Genomic DNA, 20,876 nt, shown 5'->3' with positions numbered 1-20,876 from the left:
AACTTATCCTTATAGAAAACCTTGTATTATTTTGGACACTTAAAAAGAAAGTTTAGGTTTGTCAGTTGAACTGAGCTTCAGAATGTAGCCAATTTTAAAGATTACTCATCTTTGTTTAAGCCACAAAGATTCACTCCCTCTTTTCAGAGAGAAACTGTTTTGTTTCCCTGACCAAAATTTCAAATGTGAGAAAAGGTTTAAAAACTCTATGGAGTGATTCCAAACAAAACCTTAACGTCAGAGAAAAGGGAAAATCACAAATCCTCAATTAGCAGAATCTCTAGAGAACAGCAAATGAAGCTACTACCTTGTAGTAGTGCTTCAATTCCAACTCCATTGAGTTAGAAATGTGTGTAGTTTGAGTAATGTCCGAATCCTCAGCTAAGCCTGGGAGGATTGGGATTTGAGGGGGGTCTTCCCAAAGATCTCTGTTGACCCCAGCAAGGTTGGATAAACAGAAATTATTTATGCTGGTACCAAGTCTCTGGCTGTTGGCAAAGTAACAAGTATTACCAGATATTCACGTCAGGTCCCTTCATGGTTACCAAAATGTCAACCTTAAATAATAAGATTCAGGGTGTATGATTATGTATGGAGTTCATTTGACCACAAATCTTGAGGCTGGCCATCCAGAAACACTGACTCCAAATGAATGAGGTATGCGTTTCAAAGTGGAGAAGTGAAGGTTTCACTTATACAAACAGAGACAGAGCTGTTTCAGCAGGATTACATTTTCCATACAGGACCAGGGTATATGCCACAGTGATATGATTAATTACAGATTGCTATATTGCAAGGAAGATTACTACTTTGTGAAGAAGGGCAATGATCTGGGGAAGTCTTATCTCTGGTGGCTTGTGGCCTTCCTAATTTACAGGGACCAAAAAGGCAGACATTGAAGTCACATGCCATGTGACTCAGGCTGAATAACTATACTCCTCTCAAGGCTCAAAATAATTTAAAGTTCCAACAGCTTTAAGTTTGAATTATTTTAAATTTGAATTATTTAATTATATATAGGTGATTAAAAAATATTATATGTCTGCGTATACATATATAGTGAGAGAAAGAGACATATACTATGTCTATATCTGTATATTTATATGTCACACACATATATATATATACACAAAATATTAGCAGTGATGTCTGGTGGCATTATTTATAATTTTTAATTTATTTCTTTTTATACATTTCATTATCTGATTTTTATATAATGAGCATTTGTTCTTATGTAATAAAGTCATTAAAATTAATTATGTTTAAAAAAGAACAGAAAACTTTGAAATGCATAAACCGTTTACTGAACTGTATCAAAATATTTAACAGTGGCAGAAATCTGTATAACTTCATTTGTATGTTTATCTTTTGGTTTGATATTTCTATATAGTATGGAATACTGTTATATATCATTTAAAATACCTTGAAAATTAGCATATAGTACTTAAAATATAGCATTTATTCAGCATCACTTAAAATATATATAGCTTAAAAATCAAAGAAAATGACAAAATGGTGAAACTGTGTTGTAAGTTATAGATAATTTTCTCTTCTTAATATGCATTTTCAAAATATTCTAAGACTACTTAGGTAGTATTATAAAAATATTCAAAAACTGAAAATTACTATTGATCTGGATATTATCACCCCTGTATAATTTTCATTTTTGTTTTTCATTAGATATCATGTGATAGTGAAAACTTGTTTTTTGAAATATTTATACCTTTCAAATCTTTTGATTTCAATTCTTCATCAGCCCTGCAATTTTCTGTACAGTAAGGGTATTCCAGCCTCGACTACTCTCATTTTTTCAACAGCTGGATCCATTCTTTTGAATATCTAATGTTCTTCACATTTACTAAAAAATTATAAAATTTATTTTTCATGAACATAGTACAAATCTTTTGTGACTTTTGACATAGCTCTTACAAAATGCAAGTCTTTAAAGAACATTGGAACAGTGATCTCATTAATTTCTACTACATCCCTGAGGGGTAAATGGCAAGCCTGACCTGAGAGATGGATTGGGGGCATTTTTATGAAGTGCATGGCAGACACCAAGGAAGGTGGCCAGCACTTAGCGAGACGAAATTAAAAATTAAAAGAAACTTTAGAACAGTGACTAGATGTTACAGAAGAGAATTTGAGACAAATTACTTCTCTGCAATAATTTACCAAAAATAAATGTGAACTGCAAATTAGGAACAAAAATAAAATGAGAATTGGAAGTTATAAGTAAAGACAAAAAAAGCCATACACACTATATTGTAAAAAATACATACAGATATCTAATTTTCATGAAAAAATAGCTTTTCCAATATATTCAGTGTCCCATTCTCCCTGAAATACATTTTTTAGTTTGTCTCCAACCTGAGAAAAACAAGGAAAAGTCCAAACACAGACAAAGAAACATTTCTGATGTAGGAAAAATGCTGAAGTACAGAATATTTTAGAGGAGATTAAAATGCTTTGTGCTGATTTTGGATGGCAGACAAACGTTCATATTTATAATAAATTTTAAGCATGAGAAAGATTATAAAAATGGAGACTTTATAATTTCATCCTCCACAAAGGTCAAATAAATGTAAATAACTTTAAAGGGCAGCTGGAGTTATTCAAGACAGATGGGAGAGCTTTTAAATATTACTAAGTGAATGATAATGTAAAAGCTCAGGAGAGCTGGGAGGATAATTTATTTATTTATTATTTTTCCAATTGTGGTAAGATATACATAACACGAAATTTACTACATTAAAATTTTTTTAGTGGCTTATAATTCTGTGGCATTAACTACATTCACAATATTGTGTAACCATCACCCACTAACTACTTCTAACAATTTTTTCATTACACCAAACAGAAACTCTGTAACCATTAAGTAATTTATCATATCCTGACCCCTAAATTCCTGGTAATTTCTTTTCTTTTTCTTTCTTTTTTTTTTTTTTTTTGAGATGGAGTCTTGTTTTGTCACCCAGACTGGAGTGCAGTGGCACAATCTCAGCTCACTGCAACCTCCACCTCTTGGGTTCAAGCAATTCTCCTGCCTCAGCCTCCCAAGTAACTAGGATTACAGGCACCAGCCATCACGCCCAGCTATTTTTAGTAGAGATGGGGTTTCACCATGTTGACCAGGCTGGTCTCGAACTCCTGACCTCATGATCTGCCCACCTCGGCCTCCCAAAGTGCTGGGATTACAGGCGTGAGCCACCGTGCCCGGCCATCCCCGGTAATTTCTAATGTATGTTCTGTGTCTATAAATTTGTCTGTTCTAGATACGTCATGTAAGTGAAATCATACAATATTTGTCTTTTTATGTCTGGCTTATTTCACTTAGCATAATCTCTTCAAAGCTCTACTATGTTGTAGCATGTATTAGAACCTCACTTGTTTTATTGCTGATTAATATTCCATTGTATGTATGTGCCACATTTTATTTACTCACTCGACTGTTGAGGAACAACTGGGTTGTTTCCAACATTTGGCTATTGTGAATAATGCTGCTATGAACATTGGTGTACAAGTATGTTTTTCAATTTCTGCTTGTAATTCTTTTGGGTACATACCTAGAAGTGGAATTACTGGATTATATAGCAATTCTGTGTTTAGCTTTGTGAGGAATTATTAAACTGTTTTTCATAGTGGCATATCATTTTATATTCCCATCAGCAATTACATAGTTAGAATTTTTCTACATCTTCAACCACATTTTGTATTTTGTTTTCATTTAAATTTTAATTTAATATTTTTCTTGATAGTAGCCATTATAATGGGGGTAAAGGGATATCTCATTGTGGTTTTGAGTTGGCATTTTCCTAATGATTAGTGATGCTGAGCATTTCTTTGTGTGTTTATTGGTCGTTTGTATATCTTATTTGGTCTGTTTAAATCCTTTACCACTTTTTAATTGGATTGTTGTTGGTGTTGTTGAGTTGTGGAAGTTCTTTATATATTCTGGGTATTAATCCCTTTCCAGGGGCTTTTTGTACAGTAAGATACATTCTGATAATAATAAAATATAAAAGCTGAAGAAATAATAAGCTTTTAAAAATAGCTTTTTTGAGATATAATTTAAGTACCATAAAATTCACCCATTTAAAGCGTAATGATTTTTAGCATATTCACAGAGTTATGCAACCATCACCAAAATCTGATATTAGAACATTTTTATCATTCCCTAAAGAAAACTCACTCCTATTAGTAGCCACCCATTATACCCTGTCCTCAGCCTTAGGGAACCACTAATCTATTTTCTGTCTTTAGATTTTCTTCTGTTGGACATTTTACATAAATATAATCATAAAATATGTGGTATTTGGTGACAAGCTGTTTTATTTTTTCTGGCTTTTTTTTTTTTTTTTTTTTTAGTAGAGATGGCATCTCGCTGTGTGTCCAAGCTGATCTCAGACTCCTGGGGTTACAGATGTGGGCTACTGCACCCAGCTGACTAGCTTCTGTGGAGTTTCATCCATATTGTAACATGTATCAGTACTTTTTTATAGTAGAAGAATATTGCATTCTATGGATATACTGTACCACATTTGTTTACGCATTCATCGATTGATAAGCATTTGAGTTGTTTTATTATGATGATGAGTCTTGTTAATGCTCACATGGGCTTTCATGTACAAGTTTTTGCATGGACATATTTTTCAATTCTCTTGTGTATGAAGAGTATCAGTGAAATTGCCAGGTCATAGAATAACTTGATGTCAAAATTATGGAAAATTGTTTTCTAAAGTGATTGCAACATTTTACATTTCCACAAGCAGTATATGAGAGTGTTAAGTTCTCCAGATCCTCGTCTAGACTTGGTACTGTCTGACTTATTAATATTAGCCTTTCTACTGGGGATGAAGTGACATCTCTTTTTGGTTTAGATTTACATTTCCTGAATGAATTGATGTTGTCCATATTTTAATGTGCTTCTTCTAGGCCACATTTTGGTGGTGTTTTTTTTTTTTGAGAGAGACAGAGATGTGGGTTAACCATGTTGCTGCTCAGGCTGGCCTCAAGCTCTTGGTCTCAAGTGATCCTCCCACCTGGGCTTCCCAGAGTGCTGAGATAACAGGTGTGAGACACTGAGCCTGGCCTCTTGGCTACTTATATCTTTTTTGGATAATTGTCTATTCGAATCCTTTGCCCGTTTTATAATTGGGGTATTTTTGTTTTTAATTGTCGTTAAGTGTTATTTATATGTTTTAAATAAAAATTCCTTATCTGTTTTATAATATGGGCTTTTACATTTAGATTGTTCCATTTTTAGTTAATATTTGGACATAGTGTGAGACAGAGGTCCAGAATAACTCATTTTCATGTGTTTATCTAATTTTCCCAATACTATTTATTGACAAGATAATTTTCCCCCACAGAATGGTCTTTGTATTCTTGTCAGAAATCAACCAACCATCAATATATGTTTTTCCCCTAAACTTTTAATGTTATTCCATTGATCTATATGTCGATATTAATCTCAGTTGCACATTGTTTTAATTACTGTATCTTTATAGTAAGATTAAGTGTGACTGTCAAATTTGTTTTCCTTTTTCAAGATTGTTTAGAAATCAATCAGTAGCTGAGAACCCACATGAATTTTATAATACACTTTTTTATTTCTGCAAAAATAAGTCAGTGTGATTTTGATAAGGGTTTCACTAAATTTTTTGATCATTTTGGGTAGCACTGCCATCTTAAAAATATTTTAATCCATGAACATGGGATGTCTTTTCATTTATTTATGTCTTATTTAATTTCTTGCAGCAGTATTTTAAAGATTTTGGTATGCAAATCCTCTTAATGCAGTGTATTGTTTTGACTGATTTCTGTAAGTTTAACCATCCTTGCTTTTCTGAAATAAATTCTACCTGGTCATGGTGTATAGTGCTTTTAATATGATGTAGAACTTATTTTGCTAGCATTTTGTTGAAGATTTTTGTATCTATGTTCATAAAGGACATATTGGTCAATAGCTTTCTCTTTTTATAGTGTCTTTAATAGTTTTGCTATCAGGATAATCCTGGGCTTATAGCATGAGTTCAGTTAGAAAGCGCTTCCAACCAAGCACAGTGCCTCATGCCTGTAATCCCAGCACTTTGGGAGGCTGAGGTGGAAGACTGCTTTAAGTCCAGGAGTTCGAGACCAGCCTGGTCAACATACTGAGACCGTGTCTCTACAAGAAAATTAATAAAAACATTAGTCAGATTGTCTCTGCCACCCAGGCTGGAGGGCAGTGGCATTATCATAGCTCACTGCAGCCTCTCCCTCCTAGGTTCAAGTGATTTTTCTCAGATCAGCTGCCTGAGTAGCTGGGACTACAGGCATGCACCAAGATGCGCAGCTAATTTCTTTTTAATCAAATTTGAGAAGTTTTCATCCGTATCTTTTCAAATATTATTCTGTATTTTTACCTTATCCTCTTATTTTTTTTGGACTCATGTAATGTGTACATTGGGATGCTTAATGATATCTCACATGTCTCTGAGGCTCTGCGTCCTTTTCTTCTTTGGTTTTACCTTTGTTCTGCAGACCATTCTCAACTAACCCAGCTTCAAGTTCATTGGTTGTTTATTCTCCTAATGCAGACTGCTGTTAAATCCTGCTAGTGAATTTTTCACTTTAGATATTGCATTTTTCAACATTACGATTGTTCTTTGGTAATTTTTTATATTTTCTTTATTGATATTATTTGCTTGGTGAGACATCATTGTTATATTTCTCCTTACTTTTTTAGATATCAGTTTTTAATCTCCTTAATCACTGATTTAAAAGTCGTTGTTCAGTAAGCCTAACACCTGGGACCCCTTAGGAATGGTTCCTAATGGTTGCTGTTTTTTACCTTGTGTATTGGCAACATTTTTCTTTTCCTGCCTCATATTTTTATTGTTGTTACTAAAAACCGGACATTTTAGGTACTATAGGGTGGAAATCCTATACATCAGATTTCCTCAGTTCTTTATAGTTTATCACCATTGGTTTTTGTTCTTCTCATTGTTTTTGTTGCTGCTGTTTCTTTGCTTGATACTTTCCTAGGCTAATCCTGTAAAGTCCTATATTCCTTGTATGGTGTAGCTGCTGAAGTATCTGATCAATTATTTTAGTGATCATCTAGTGAGATGGTCAGACATTTCATTAAATTCTTTGAGACATTAAAGCCTTAACCTCCCTTGTTGAGAGAATTCTGTATGTTTGTGTTGGGATATACCTTCTATAATGAAGCGGTTCCAAATTCTGACTTAGTCTTTTTTGCCTGCCTCTGCAAACTCTCCATTTTAGCCAGCAATAATAGATTCAGGCCTTCCCTTTTTGGTATGGGCACATCCCTGCAAGTGTGTGCTGTCTTCTGGAACACTAGAAATATGTCAGAACTTTTCAAAGCCTCTCATGGACATCTTTTTCCACAGATCTTCCTTTTATGTCTTGGCCATGCTCTTGTTTGTACCAACTCATATTTTCAGCTTTAGGAAGTTGTGATGTTGAACAACTGCCTTTGAAACTTTCATCAAATTCCCTGAGAATAGGGTTTCCCCACAGAGCAAGCTCCAAATCAGGTCAAATAATAACATACCACTTGCAAATGAAGCTTTCCTAAGGAGCTGTGAGACTGATCAAATAATAAAAATAGGGAATAGGCCTTCTTTAGGAGGTCCAAACTCATCTACTCCTTCCGGTGCCTATAAACTACTGTTTTTCAGATTATTGTTTGCAATCTTTTTTTTTTTTTAATTAGCAGCCACCAGTTTTCAAGGCAACTATAGAATTAGGGAGTTGGGAATGAGAATAGGTCAAATCTGAATATCATAAACTCTGCTGTTCTTACCTTGGTTCAGCAGCTTTTCTTGAATAAATATCCCTGAGGTTGTTGCAAGCCATTGGTTAATTTCAAGAGTTTCAAAAAGTTATTTTTGACCATCACCAGTGTTCTTGTTGATTTTATGTAAGGACTTATTTGCAGCGTTTCTTACTCTGCCTTTCTGAATGTACATAATTGGTTTTTGACAGCCTTTCAAGGCCTGTTAAGACTCAGTAAACTATTAAACACATACTGCCATGGCTTACAGAAGAAAGAATCAACTGGAGTTTTTTTAGTTACAAAGTACAGTTGCAGAATTAGTTTTGCTCAATATGGTCTGTCTACCAGTTTGGCAAATTTTGAGGTATTATAGAAATTGGCTCTTTCCCAGTAACTAAAAAAAAAAAAATGTCTTTGATATTTCCGCACGAAGTTCACATGAGGTCCCAAGGAACAACTCCTTGAATATGTAGCATTTAAACAAGTAGCATCTGTAGTAGACAAGAACATGGACTCTGGAGTCCAACTGTGTAGATTCAAATCCTGGCTCTGGTGCATGCTAGCAGTTTGTCCTCAGCCAAAGCACTTAACATCTCTGTGCCTGGGTATTTTTGTATGTAAAATTCATATAATAGCCATATCTCCTTTTTGTGTTTTTAAAAGAAATAGGCCAGTATTTTCAATATATCTAAAATATTGTCTAGCCTATATACAAACTGCATAAGCATCTTTTACCTAAAACTTAAAATAATGCTATATGTGATTCATAAACTACACGCATGTATTTCTTTTCTTTTCTTTTCTTTCTTTTTTTTTTTTTTTCTTTTGGTTGAGATGGAGTCTCGCTCTGTTGCCAGGCTAGAGTGAAGTGGCGCCATCTTGGCTCACTGCAACCTCTGCCTCCTGGGTTCAAGCGATTCTCCTGCCTCAGTCTCCAGAGTAGCTGGGACTACAGGCACATGCCACCATGCCTAGCTAATTTTTGTATTTTTAGTAGAGATGGGGTTTCACCATGTTGGCCAGGATGGTCTTGATCTCTTGACCTCATGATCCGCCTGCCTTGGCCTCCCAAAGTGCTGGGATTACAGGTGTGAGCCACTGCACCCAGCCCACACATGGATTTCTATGCTTTGCCAGAAGCAGACAAAAATCTTTCACCTGTTTGTCATTCTTTTACTTCGAATGACAAGGAAGATGTGAACTCACCATGCTTTTGTTGTTGTTGTTGTTGTTGCTTTTGTTTGTTTGTTTTTTGAGACGGAATCTCTGTCGCCCAGGCTGGAGTGCAGTGGCATGATGTTGGCTTACAGCAGCCTCCGCCTCCCGGGTTCAAGCGATTCTGCTGCTTCACCTTCCTGAGGAGCTGGGACTGCAGGTGTGAGCCACCGCGCCCGGCTGTGAACTCACCTTTTTAAAACTATTTCAGATCATACCAAGTGGCTTAAACTCAATAAAAAATCAGGAAGACAATTATATATCCCTTCTGAGACAGAAGGAAGGTGCTCAAATCTCTGTTTTGGCTTGATCCTGGAATTTGAGTTTCTCCTTCTGTGCTTGGTGCCACAAATTTAAAAGAAGTATCAAATATACTTCATGAAAGCAAGAATCTCACTGTCTCCATCAGTGCTATATATTAGCACCTAGAGTAGTACATGAAACACATATTTTATCAATTAAAACATATTTCAAATGAAATAATAATGATTCAAATTAAATAAGTTAGCTAAAATAGTTCCATTAGCAGTTTAATGGTCCAAGACATACAATTGTCCGATTTTAGCCATGTTTGACTCATTGAACTAAAAGATAAAATTATACAGTCAGGTTTATAATGAGCAATGGAAGCAGCCAAAGTTATGTTAGGCTAAAAAATCAGACTCATCATTTTGCCCACAAAATTTTGCACCTTAAGTTTCAGCAAAGTATAATTTCTATAGACTCCTCAGTAATACTCAAAGCATAGAAAAGTTAGTAAAGTGTACAAAAACCTCAAATAACTTCCACTGTTTATTTCCTTCTCTTTTAATTATAGGAATTTTGCAAATGTCAAGCCAGATGGGTCTTATACTTTTTAAAAAATGGTGTCTTAGAAAAGTATGTAATTAGTTTGTAAGCAGTATTTTCTTTCAATTACTCTTTTCATTTTCAGAGCAAAAGCTAGGGGCACATTTTTAATTTTTCTTTGTCACATGTACTCAGTTTTGGAAGGAAGCTTCATTTCCTAACTTATTAAGAACTTCCTCATTTTCCTATTATATTTTAAGAAATGAATCAGTTTGTTAAAAATATAGCAGTATAGAATAAAATTTGTCTTAAACAAGTTTATATTACCTATTATTTTAAGAATAAAAATGGAACTTAAACACTTTTAAACATGTTTGCATGTACTTTCTACTCTAAAATAATACCAAAAGTTACACTGCTAGTGAGAATTTTTTGAGATATACAAAATTATCAGTAATATTTAATTTCTTGATGCTCAGTGTGAACTTTTTTTTTTTTTTGAAATGGAGTTTTGCTCTTGTTGCCCAGGCTGGAGTGCAATGGAGTGATCTCAACTCACTGCAACCTCTGCCTCCCAGGTTCAAGCGATTCTCCTACCTCAAACTCCTGAACAGCTGGGATTACAGGCATGCGCCACCACATCCAGCTAAATTTTTGTATTTTTAGTACAGACGGGGTTCTCCATGTTGGTCAGGATGGTCTCGAACTCCTGACCTCAGGTGATCCGTCCTTCTCAGCCTCCCAAAGTGCTGGGATTATAGGCGTGAGTCACCACGCCCAGCCTCAGTGTGAACTTTTAAAGAAAAAATTATGACAAAATTAGTAAATATATTCCAAACAACTTATTATTTTGTGAGCAAGGTTAAGAAATCCTTTGACATTATTTTTAGCTTTAACATTTTTTGATATTTGTAAAGTAACTGTAATTTTTTGCCTTATTTCTTCTTATTTCTGTATGATTTTTCATTTAGAATTAAGAATAAACAAAGAGCAGTTTTATGGATTAACAATACAAAGACTTTTGCTTTATTAATCTTTTATTATGGAAACTGGTGAGAAATCTACATTTAAATATATAATTAATTAGGGAATGAAAAATAAATTTTATTTACACCATTTCTGTATCACCCTCTAGCCTTTTTTAATGCTTACAGGTATATTCTATTTTGTTTTATTTTATTTCATGTTTTTTAGATTTGATTATCAGATTACTTTTTTTAAAACTTTTTTTCTTCAACTTTTATTTTAAGTTCAGGGGTACATATACAGGATGTGCAGGTTTGTTACATAGGTAAATGTGTGCCATGGTGGTTTGCTGAATAAATCATACCATCACTTAGGTATTAAGCCCAGAATCCATTAGCTATTCTTCCTCATGCTCTCCTTCCTTGCACCCTCCACCACCAACAGGCCCCAGTGTGTGTTGTTCCCCACCATGTGTCCTTATAATTCAGCTACCACCTATAAGTGAGAACGTGGTGTTTGGTGTTCTGTTCCTGTGTTACTTTGCTGAGGATAATGGCTTCCAACTCCATCCATGTCCCTGCAAAGAACATGATCTCATTCCTTTTTATGGCTGCATAGTATTCTGTGGTATATGTAACACATTTTCTTTATCCAGTCTGTCACTGATGGACATTTAGCTTGATTCCATGTCTTTGCTATTGTGAATAGTGCTGCAATGAACAGATACATGAATGTACCTTTAGAAAAGAATGATTTATATTCCATTGGGTATATACCAAGTAATAGGATTGCGGACTCAAATGATATTTCTGCCTCCAGGACTTTGAGGAATCCCCACACTGTCTTCCACAATGGTTGAACTAATTTAAACTCCAACCAACAGTGTAAAATTGTTCCTTTTTCTCTGCAGCCTTGCCAGCATCTGTTGTTTTTTGACTTTTTAATCATAGCCATTCTGACTGGCATGAGATGGTATCTCCTTGTGATTTCTATTTGCATTTCTCTAATGATCAGTGACGTTGAGCTTTTCTCCATATGCTTCTTGGCCACTTGTATATCTTCTTTTGAGAAGTGTCTGTTCATGTCCTTTGCTCAATTTTAATAGGGTTGTTTGTTTTTTCTTTAAGTTTCTAGTTTCTTATAGACTCTGAATATTAGACCTTTGTCAGACTGCAAAAAATTTCTCCCATTCTGTAGGTTGTCTGTTCACTCTGTTGATAGTTTCTTTTTCTGTGCAGAAGCTCTTTAGTTTAGTTAGATCCCATTTGACAATTTTTGCTTTTGTTGCAATTGCTTTTGGCATTTTCATCATGAAACCTTTGCCCATCCCTATGTCTTGAATGGTATTGCCTATATTTTCCTCTAGGGTTTTTATAGTTTTGGGGTTTACATTAAAGTCTTTAATCAATTTTGAGTTGATTTTTGTATGTTGTGTAAGGAAGGAGTTGAGTTTCAATTTTCTGCTTATAGCTAGCCAGTTCTCCCAGCACTATTTATCAAATAGAGAATCCATTCCCCATTACTTGTTTTTGTCATATTCATCAAAGATTAGATGGTTGTAGATGTGTGGTCTTATTTCTGGGTCCTCTATTCTGTCCCTTTGGTCTATATGTCTCTTTTTGTACCAGTATCATGCTGTTTCTGTTACTGTAGCCTCATAATATAGTTTGAAGTCAGGTAGCATGATGCTTCCAGCTTTATTCTTTTTCCTTAGGATTGTCTTGGCTCTTTTTGGTTCTGTATAAATTTTAAAGCAGTTTTTTTCTAATTCTGTGAAGAATGTAAATGGTAGTTTAATGGGAATAGCATTGAATCTATAAGTTGCTTTGGGCAGTATGAACATTTTCACGACATTGATTCCTCCTATCTGTGAGCATGGATGTTTTTTCATCTGTTTGTGTCCTCTCTTATTTTCTTGAACAGTAGTTTATAGTTCTTCTTGAAGAGGTCCTTCACTTCCCTTGTTAGCTGTATTCCTAGGTATTTTATTCTCTTTGTAGCAATTGTGAATGGGAGTTCATTCATGATTTGGCTATTGTTGGTGTATAGGAATGCTTGTGATTTTTGCACACTGATTTTGTATCCTGAGCCTTTGTTGAAGTTGCTTATCAGCTTAAGAAGTTTTTGGGCTGAGACGATGGGATTTTCTAGATATAGGATCATGTCAACTGCAAACAGTTTGACTTCCTCTATTCATATTTGAATACCTTTTATTTCTTTCTCTTGCCTGATTGCCCTGACCAGAACTTCCAATACTATGTTAAATAAGAGTGGTGAGAGAAGGCATCCTTGTCTTGTGCCAGTTTTCAAGGGGAATACGTCTAGCTTTTGCAAATTCAGTATGATACTGGCTGTGGTTTTGTCATAAATGGCTCTTATTATTTTGAAGTTTGTTCCACTAATACCTAGTTTTTTAAGAGTTTTTAACATAAAGAGATCTTGAATTTTATTGAAGGCCTTTTCTGCATCTATAAATCATGTGGTTTTTGAGTTTAATTTTGTTTATGTGATGAATCACATTTATTGATTTTTGTATGTTGAACCAGCCTTGTATCCCAGAAATGAAGCCTACTTGATCATGGTGGATAAGCTTTTTGATGTGCTGCTGGATTCAGTTTGCCAGTATTTTGTTGAGGATTTTTGCATCAATGTTTTTCAAGGATATTGGCCTGAAATTTTGTTATTGTTGTTGTGTCTCTGCCAGTTTTTGGAATCAGGATGATGCTGTCCCCATAGAATGAGTTAGAGTCTGTCTTTTTCAGTTTTTTGGAACAATTTCAGCAGGATTTATACCAGCTTTTCTTTGTACCTCTGGTAGAATTCAGTTGTGAATATGTCTGGTCCTGGGCTTTTTTGTGTGTGGTAGGCTATTTATTACTGCCTCAATTTCAGAACTCATTATTGGTCTATTCGGGGATTCTATTTCTTCCTGGTTCAGTCTTGAGAGCCTGTATATGTCCAAGAATTTATCCATTTCTTCTAGATTTTCTATTTTATGAGCATAGAGGTGTTTATAGTAGTCTCTGATGGTTGTTTGTATTTCCGTGAGGTCAATGGTGATATCCCCCTTATCATATCTAATTGTGTTTATTTGAATCTTCTCTCTTTTCTTCTTTATTAATCTAGCTAGCACTCTATTTTATTAACGTGTTCAAAAAACCTGCTCCTGAATTAGTTGATTTTTTGAAGGGTTTTTCTTATTTCTATCTCATTCAGTTTCATTCTAATCTTGGTTATTTCTTGTCTGCTGCTAGCTCTGGGGTTTGTTTCCTCTTAGTTCTCTAGTTTTTTTTAGTTGTGATGTTAGGGTGTTAACTCGAGATCTTTCTAGCTATTTGGTGTGGGCATTTAGTGCCATAAATTTCCCTCTTAACACTGCTTTAGCTGTGTCCCAGAGATTCTGGTATATTGTCTCTTTCTTCCTATTAGTTTCAAATAATTTCATTATTTACCCAAGAGTCATTCAGGGGCAGGTTGTTCCATTTCCATGTAGTTGTATGGTTTTGACTGAATTTCTCAATCTTGGGTTTCAATTTGATGATGCTATAATCCGAGAGACTATTTGTTATGATTTCAGCACTTTTGCATTTGCTGATGGGTATTTTACTCCTAATTATGTGATCAATATTAGAGTAAGTATCATATGGCAATGAGAAGAATGTATATTCTGCTGTTTTGAATATAGAGTTACGTAGATATCTATCAGCTCCACTTGATCCAGAGCTGAGTTCAAATCCTAAATATCTTTGTTAGTTTTCTGTTTCGATGATCTAAGATTGTCAGTGGGATGTTAAAGTCACCCACTAATATTATGCTGGAGTCTAAGTCTCTTTGTAGGTCTCTAAGAGCTTGCTTTATGAATCTGGGTGCCCCTGTATTGGGTGCATATATATTTAAGATAGTTAGCTCTTCTTGTTGAATTGAACCTTTTACCATTAAGTAATGCCCTTTGTGTTTTTTTGACCTGTGTTGGGTTAAAGTCTGTTTTGTTATAAACCAGTATTGCAACTCCTGCTTTTTTCTGTTTTCCATTTGCTTGGTGAATTTTCCTCCATCCCTTTAATTTTGAGCCTATATGTGTCTTTGCACATGAGATGGGTTTCTTAAAGGTTAGTATTGTTAAGTGTGAATTTGATTCTGTTATCTTGATGCTAGTTGGTTATTTTGTAGACTTGTTTATGTGATTGCTTCATAGTGTCACTGGTATGTGTACTTCAGTGTGTTTTTGTAGTGGCTGTATCAGTTTTTACTTTCATGCTTAGTGCTTCCTTCAGGAACTCTTGCAAGGCAGGTGGTGCAGGTGGTGATGAATTCCCTTAGCATTTGCTTGTCTGAAAAGGATCTTATTTCTTCTTCACTTATGAAGCTTAATTTGGCCAGATATAAAATTCTGGTTTGGAAATTCTTTTATTTCAGAATGTTGAATATTGTCCTCTAATCTCTTCTGGCTCGTCAAATTTCTGCTGAGAAGTCTGCAGTTCGTCTGATGGGCTTGCCTTTGTAGGTGACCTGGCCGTTGTCTCTGGCTGCCCTTAACATTTTTTCTATTTTGACTTTGGAGAATCTGATGAATAATTATGTGTCTTGGGGTTGATCTTCTTATGGAGTGTCTTTCTGGGGTTCTCTGCAATTCCTGAATTTGAATGTTGGCCTGTCTTGCTAGTTTGGGGAAGTTCTCCTGGATGATATCCTGAAGTATGTTTTCCAACTTGGTTTCATTCTCCCCATCTCACTCAGGTACCCAAATGAGTTGTAGGTTCAGTCTCTTTATAGAATCTCATAATTCTTGGAGGTTTTGTTTATTCCTTTTCATTCTTTTTTTTCCCTATTCTTGTCTGCTTGTCTTATTTCAGACAGATCATCTTCAAGCTCTGATATTCTTTGCTTTGCTTGGTCTATTCTGCTATTGATACTTGTGATTGCATTGTGAGGTTCTTGTGTTGTTTTTCAGCTCCATTAGGTTAGTTATGTTCTTCTCTAAACTGGCTATTCTGCCTATCAGCTCCTGTATTGTTTTACCATGATTCTTACCTTCTTTGCATTGGGTTATGACATGCTCCTTTAGCTCAGTGGAGTTCGTTATTACTTTCCTTCTTAAGCCTACTTCTGTCAATTCAGCCATCTCAGCCTCAGTTCTGTGCCCTTGCTGGAGAGGTGTTGTGGTCATTCGAAGGATAAGAGGCACTGTGGCTTTTTGAGTTTTCGGTGTTTTTGCATTGATTATTTTTCATCTTTGTGGGATTATCTACTTTCAATCTTTGAGGTTGCTGACCATTGAATGGGGTTTTTGCCAGGTATTTGTTAATGTTGTTGTTCTTGTTGTTTTCTGCTTGTTTGTTTTTCTTTTAACAGTCAGGACACTCTTCAATAGGGCTGCTGTGGTTTTCCTGGGGTCTACTCCAGACCCTAGTTGCCTCGGGTTTTCCTGCACCTGGAGGTATCACCAGTGAAGGCTGCAAAACAGCAAATATGGCAGCCAGCTCCTTTCTCTGGAAGCTGTGTACCAGGGTGGTACTGACTCATTGCCAGCCTGAACATGCTTGTAGGAGGTGGCTGGAGGCCCCTTTTGGGAGGTCTCATCCAGTCAGGAGGAATGGGATCAGGGACCCTCTTAAAGAAGTAGTCTGGCTGCTTTTTGGTAGAGTAGGTATACTGCATTGTGGGGAGCCCTTCCTCGTCTGGTCCAAAGAATCCTGGTTAAATTTGCTGAAGCCCAGGCAGGGAGGTCCTCCCTAGTGAGGAGGAATGGATGAGGATCCCACTTAAATAAGCAGTCTGACCACAATCTGCCAAGGCAGCTGTGCTTTCCTGTGGAAGACCCTTCCTCATCTGGACTGTTGGATTCTCCAAAGCTGGCAGGATGAAAAGGCTGAGTCTACTGAATAGCAGAGGTGATGGCCACCCCTCCCCCCAGGAGCTCTCTCTGTCTCAGGTAGACTTCAGCCTGTTGCCATTGGCTGGCTGGAATTCGAAGCCAGTGGATCTTAACTTGCAAGGTGCTGTGGATGTGGGACCTGGAGAATGATGCTGCTTGGCTCACTGGATTCGGCCCTTTCCTTGGGATATGTACAAATGGATCTCCTGCCTTGCTGGAGATACTGGAGCCAGCGTATGTAAAATTCCTGGGTCTCTGTGTGTGCCTGAGTGGTTACTCTGCAAAACTCCACACAGCTCTGTGTATCAAACCCAAGGCCTTTGTGGCATGGGCTCACAAGGGAATCTCCTGATCCATGGGTTGCAAAGATTCATGGGAGAAGCATGGTTTCCCAGGTGGAGTGGCACAATCACTCACCACTCCCCTTGGCTAAGGCTGGAGGTTCATTTGGCTCCACACCACTCACAGGTGGGCTGTTGCCCCACCCTGCTTTGCTTCATTCTCTGTGGGTGGAGTAAATTGCCTAGTCAGTCCCAATGTGAGAACCTGGGTATTTCGGTTGAAGGTGCTGAATTCATTCGCCCTTTCATTCCTCTTTATGAATTCCGTGAACTGTGGCTGCTTCTAATCGGCCATCTTGGCCCCTCCCTCCAGCTTCAAACATTTTATTTATTACTATTTTTTTTTTTGCTTCAAACATTTTAAACATGTGTGATGGTGTCTTTGCTTTCCAAAGTGATATAGACAGTTTTCTTTGTGATCTGTACTTTTTAAATTCAAATCAAAAAATATCGTCTAACATGACGTTATAAAAATTGTCTCAGATTTTCCCTTAAAATTGTTGACAATTTGATTTTAAACCTAATAACATTATGCATTTGGAACAGATTTTTTATTAATAACATGAACACAGTTTTCTATTTATCTATCAGTGATAACTCCCCATGCTTTGTTAATAAGCAGATATCTTTCTGCTGATTTGTACACCGGTTACATACACTATTTTGACATATTTTTTCTGAATCAAATAAGATTTATTTATTTATTTTAACTTTTAGCTTTGGGGGTATATGTGCAGGTTTGTTTGTAGGTTGACTTGTGTCCTAGGGGTCTAGCGTACAGATTATTCTATCCGGGTAATAAGCATAGAGCCAACTTGTATTTTTTCTGATCCTCTCTTTCCTCCCACCCTATACCCTCTTCAAGAAGGCCCCAGCATGTTTTGTTCCTGCTTTATGTCCATGTGTTCTCGTTATTTAGTTCCCACTTGTAAGTGAGAACACGTGGTATTTGGTTTTCTGTTTCTGCATTAGTTTGCTAAGGATGTTGGCCTCCAGCTCCATCCATGTTGCTGCAAAGAACATGATCTCATTCCTTTAATGGCTGCATAGTTTTCCATGGTGTATATGGACCACATTTTCTTTATCCTGTCTACCATTGATGAGTATTCAGGTTAATATTCTGACATATTTTGAAAGAGGGTCTCTTTATAAGCTCCCTCTTTTTTTTTTCTCCTGTAACATTAGCTCTTTGGTCTTAAGATTTATTACTAGATTTCTAACAAGTTTTGTTACTACTATCAATGTTATCTTTAATAAATTATTGTTTCTCATTGATTGTTGTTGATATAAAGGAACACTATTGATTTCAGTGTAAACATTTCATTGTGTAGCAACCTCATGTCTAGCAAACGTGTATCCTAAAATTTGTCATAAATTCTAAAGATTTTTATTTTAAGCCTGCTGGATTTTCTTTCGGAAGAGTAATATTATTTTGAAATAAGGACAGTTTATGCTTCTCTCACATTTTTGAATTTTTTCTTACCTTTTATGTCACTTAATATATTAGCTAGGATTTTTAGAACAAGTTTAAACTGAAACTGTGATAGTTACTATGCTTAATGTTTTTGTAGGTATTTCATAAATATTAGGCAAGGATATTTTTTAATACTCCTGATTTGTTCAGACTCATTTGTTAAACCGTAATGAGTGTTTGTTATCATCAAATATTTATCTGCATCTATTTACAAAATATTGTGGCTTTTGTTCTCTGCTAATCTCATGTGTTTAATAATTTTATAATTAAAATACTTAGACAATTCTTGATTGATAACTATGATTATATAGAAAAAAACACTGTTTTTTTCTATATTCATATTCAATGCAGGATATTTCTGTGACCAGATATGTAGGTATTTTCCCTCACATGGACCAATTTTATGACACCAGATGCCCTACAATTTAACTGAGTTCTGACACTCTCTCTTTTGAGATAGCCTCAGATCCCACAGGTTAATGCTTCAGCCCTACAAGATTGCCCCCAACTTCAGATGTCAATCACAAGTTCAGTTTGTTACTTGTGTTTCTGAATGAACGGGTATAAATCAGAGGTTTTCACAGTCCCCTCTTCAGGTTTAATCATTGGCTGGAGTGGCTCACAGAGCTCAGAAAAGTGCTTTACTTACTATCACCCATATATTATAAAAGAATACAACTTAGGGGACAGCCATATGGAAAAGAAGCATAGATCAGGTATGAAGAAAGGAACACAGAGCTTCCATGCCCTTTCTGGGTGCATCATCTTCTATACATTTAGTGACCCAGAAACTTTACAAAACCTGTTATTTTAGGGCATTTTGGAAGCTTTATTATGTAGGCATACTTGATTGATTAAATAATTGGCTACTGATGATCAACTCACTGTTAGCCCATCTCCTTTCCACAAAGACCTGATTGGTACTGAAGGTTTCAGTTATCTAGTTACATAGTTGATTTCTATGGCAACCAAGCCCCTGCAACCTGGGATTATCTAGGGAATTTCCAAATATCACCTCATTAACATAAACTCAGGTGTGGCTGAACGGGCATCTTATGAATAATGAAAAATGATCCTTTCACCTGTGTTGCTTCTATCACTTAGGAAATTACAAAATAACCAGCTAGCATCAAGATGGCAGGATCGAAACCACACATAACAATCTAACCTTAAATGAAAATGTGCTAAATGCTCCAGTTAAAAGACACAGAATGGCAAGCTGGATAAAGAGCCAAGACCCATTGGTATGCTGTCTTTAAGAGATCATCTCATGTGCAAAGACACACATAGGCTCAAAATAAAGTGATAGAGGAAAATTTACCAAGCAAATAGAAAACAGAAAAAAGCAGGGGTTGCAATCCCAGTTTGTGACAAAACAGACTTTAAACAAACAAAGGTTTTTTTTTCTTTTTTTTTTTTAACAGATTGATGTCAGAGTGGGATTCAAAGTAGAACTCCAGTGACTCCAAGGAGCACCAAGTCACCAAAAGGTACTCATTAGGGCTCACTGTTCCCATTTATCGCTCACAGAAACTGAGGTAATGGGTGAGTTCTCTCCTGGATTTGAGCTCCATAAATTTGTGTTTTGAGCTGTTTGACTTTATTTGATCAATATTTACTGGACTTGGTCCAGGAATGAACTGGATTCAAGAACTAACTAGATTGGATCCAGTTAGAGGCCTCAGGTATGTCCAATTTGAGAATGAGTTCCTTGAAATCTAAAGAGTCTGGGATGCCACTTTCTGGGACATTGGATAACTTTATATACAAAAATTATAGGCCCAGAACCTGTGTATTTCTGGAAAAAATGAGTTAACCTTAACAAGGACAACTTAGAATTATAGCAGCCAGTGGCCTCAGTGGGGAAATTTTAACTAGATAAAATGGTTCATTTGCAAAGTATGAAAAAAAGGAAGTATCCACAATTACAAAAAAAAAAGCTAAAGAACACATTCTTTAACTGATATACAGAGACAACTAAAAGATTAAGTGAATCAAAAATTGCCCTTTAAAAGACTTCTTACAGAAAACAAATTTTAAAAACTCAACTATTTTTCACAAATATTCATGAAATCTTTACCCATTTGGATATGAAATCTTGTTTCACTGGCCAGAAAAACAATTTGGATCGGGATAACCTTTTATAAATTAGCAGCTTGTATTATTGTAATTGGCACATGGCTAAAACATTAGAGTGAAAGCTATAAGATCTGTTTTTGTCTATTTGTTCATGTATGTCTGTATGTATGATATGTATGTGTGTTTGTCTTCTGATGATACTGCAAAATTTAATTGTAAAAGAGCTTTACTTAATTGGCTTCATGCAAAATAAGTGCTTATATAAATAAAGCATTCTCTTGGAAAACTTATAACTAACACAAATAATTTTAAGTTCATACGAGCTGAGTAATGTTTGGTAAATAAGAA

The 20,876-nt window shown here is 35.7% G+C and overlaps 1 long non-coding RNA gene across 1 annotated transcript in view; it reads left to right on the top strand.

The window, feature by feature from the left end:
- The window catches only part of LOC129463951 (uncharacterized), a 291,839-nt gene that overhangs the window by 123,145 nt on the left and 147,818 nt on the right, over nucleotides 1-20,876 (top strand). The window contains exon 3 of the long non-coding RNA XR_010115965.1: nucleotides 19,874-19,939. This is a non-coding gene — a long non-coding RNA (uncharacterized lncRNA). The remainder of the gene's footprint in view (nucleotides 1-19,873; nucleotides 19,940-20,876) is intronic.

Source organism: Symphalangus syndactylus, chromosome 15, assembly GCF_028878055.3.
Source record: "Symphalangus syndactylus isolate Jambi chromosome 15, NHGRI_mSymSyn1-v2.1_pri, whole genome shotgun sequence".
In the NCBI taxonomy this organism is placed as follows: Eukaryota; Metazoa; Chordata; class Mammalia; order Primates; family Hylobatidae; genus Symphalangus; species Symphalangus syndactylus.
This window is presented reverse-complemented; position numbering and strand designations above follow the sequence as displayed.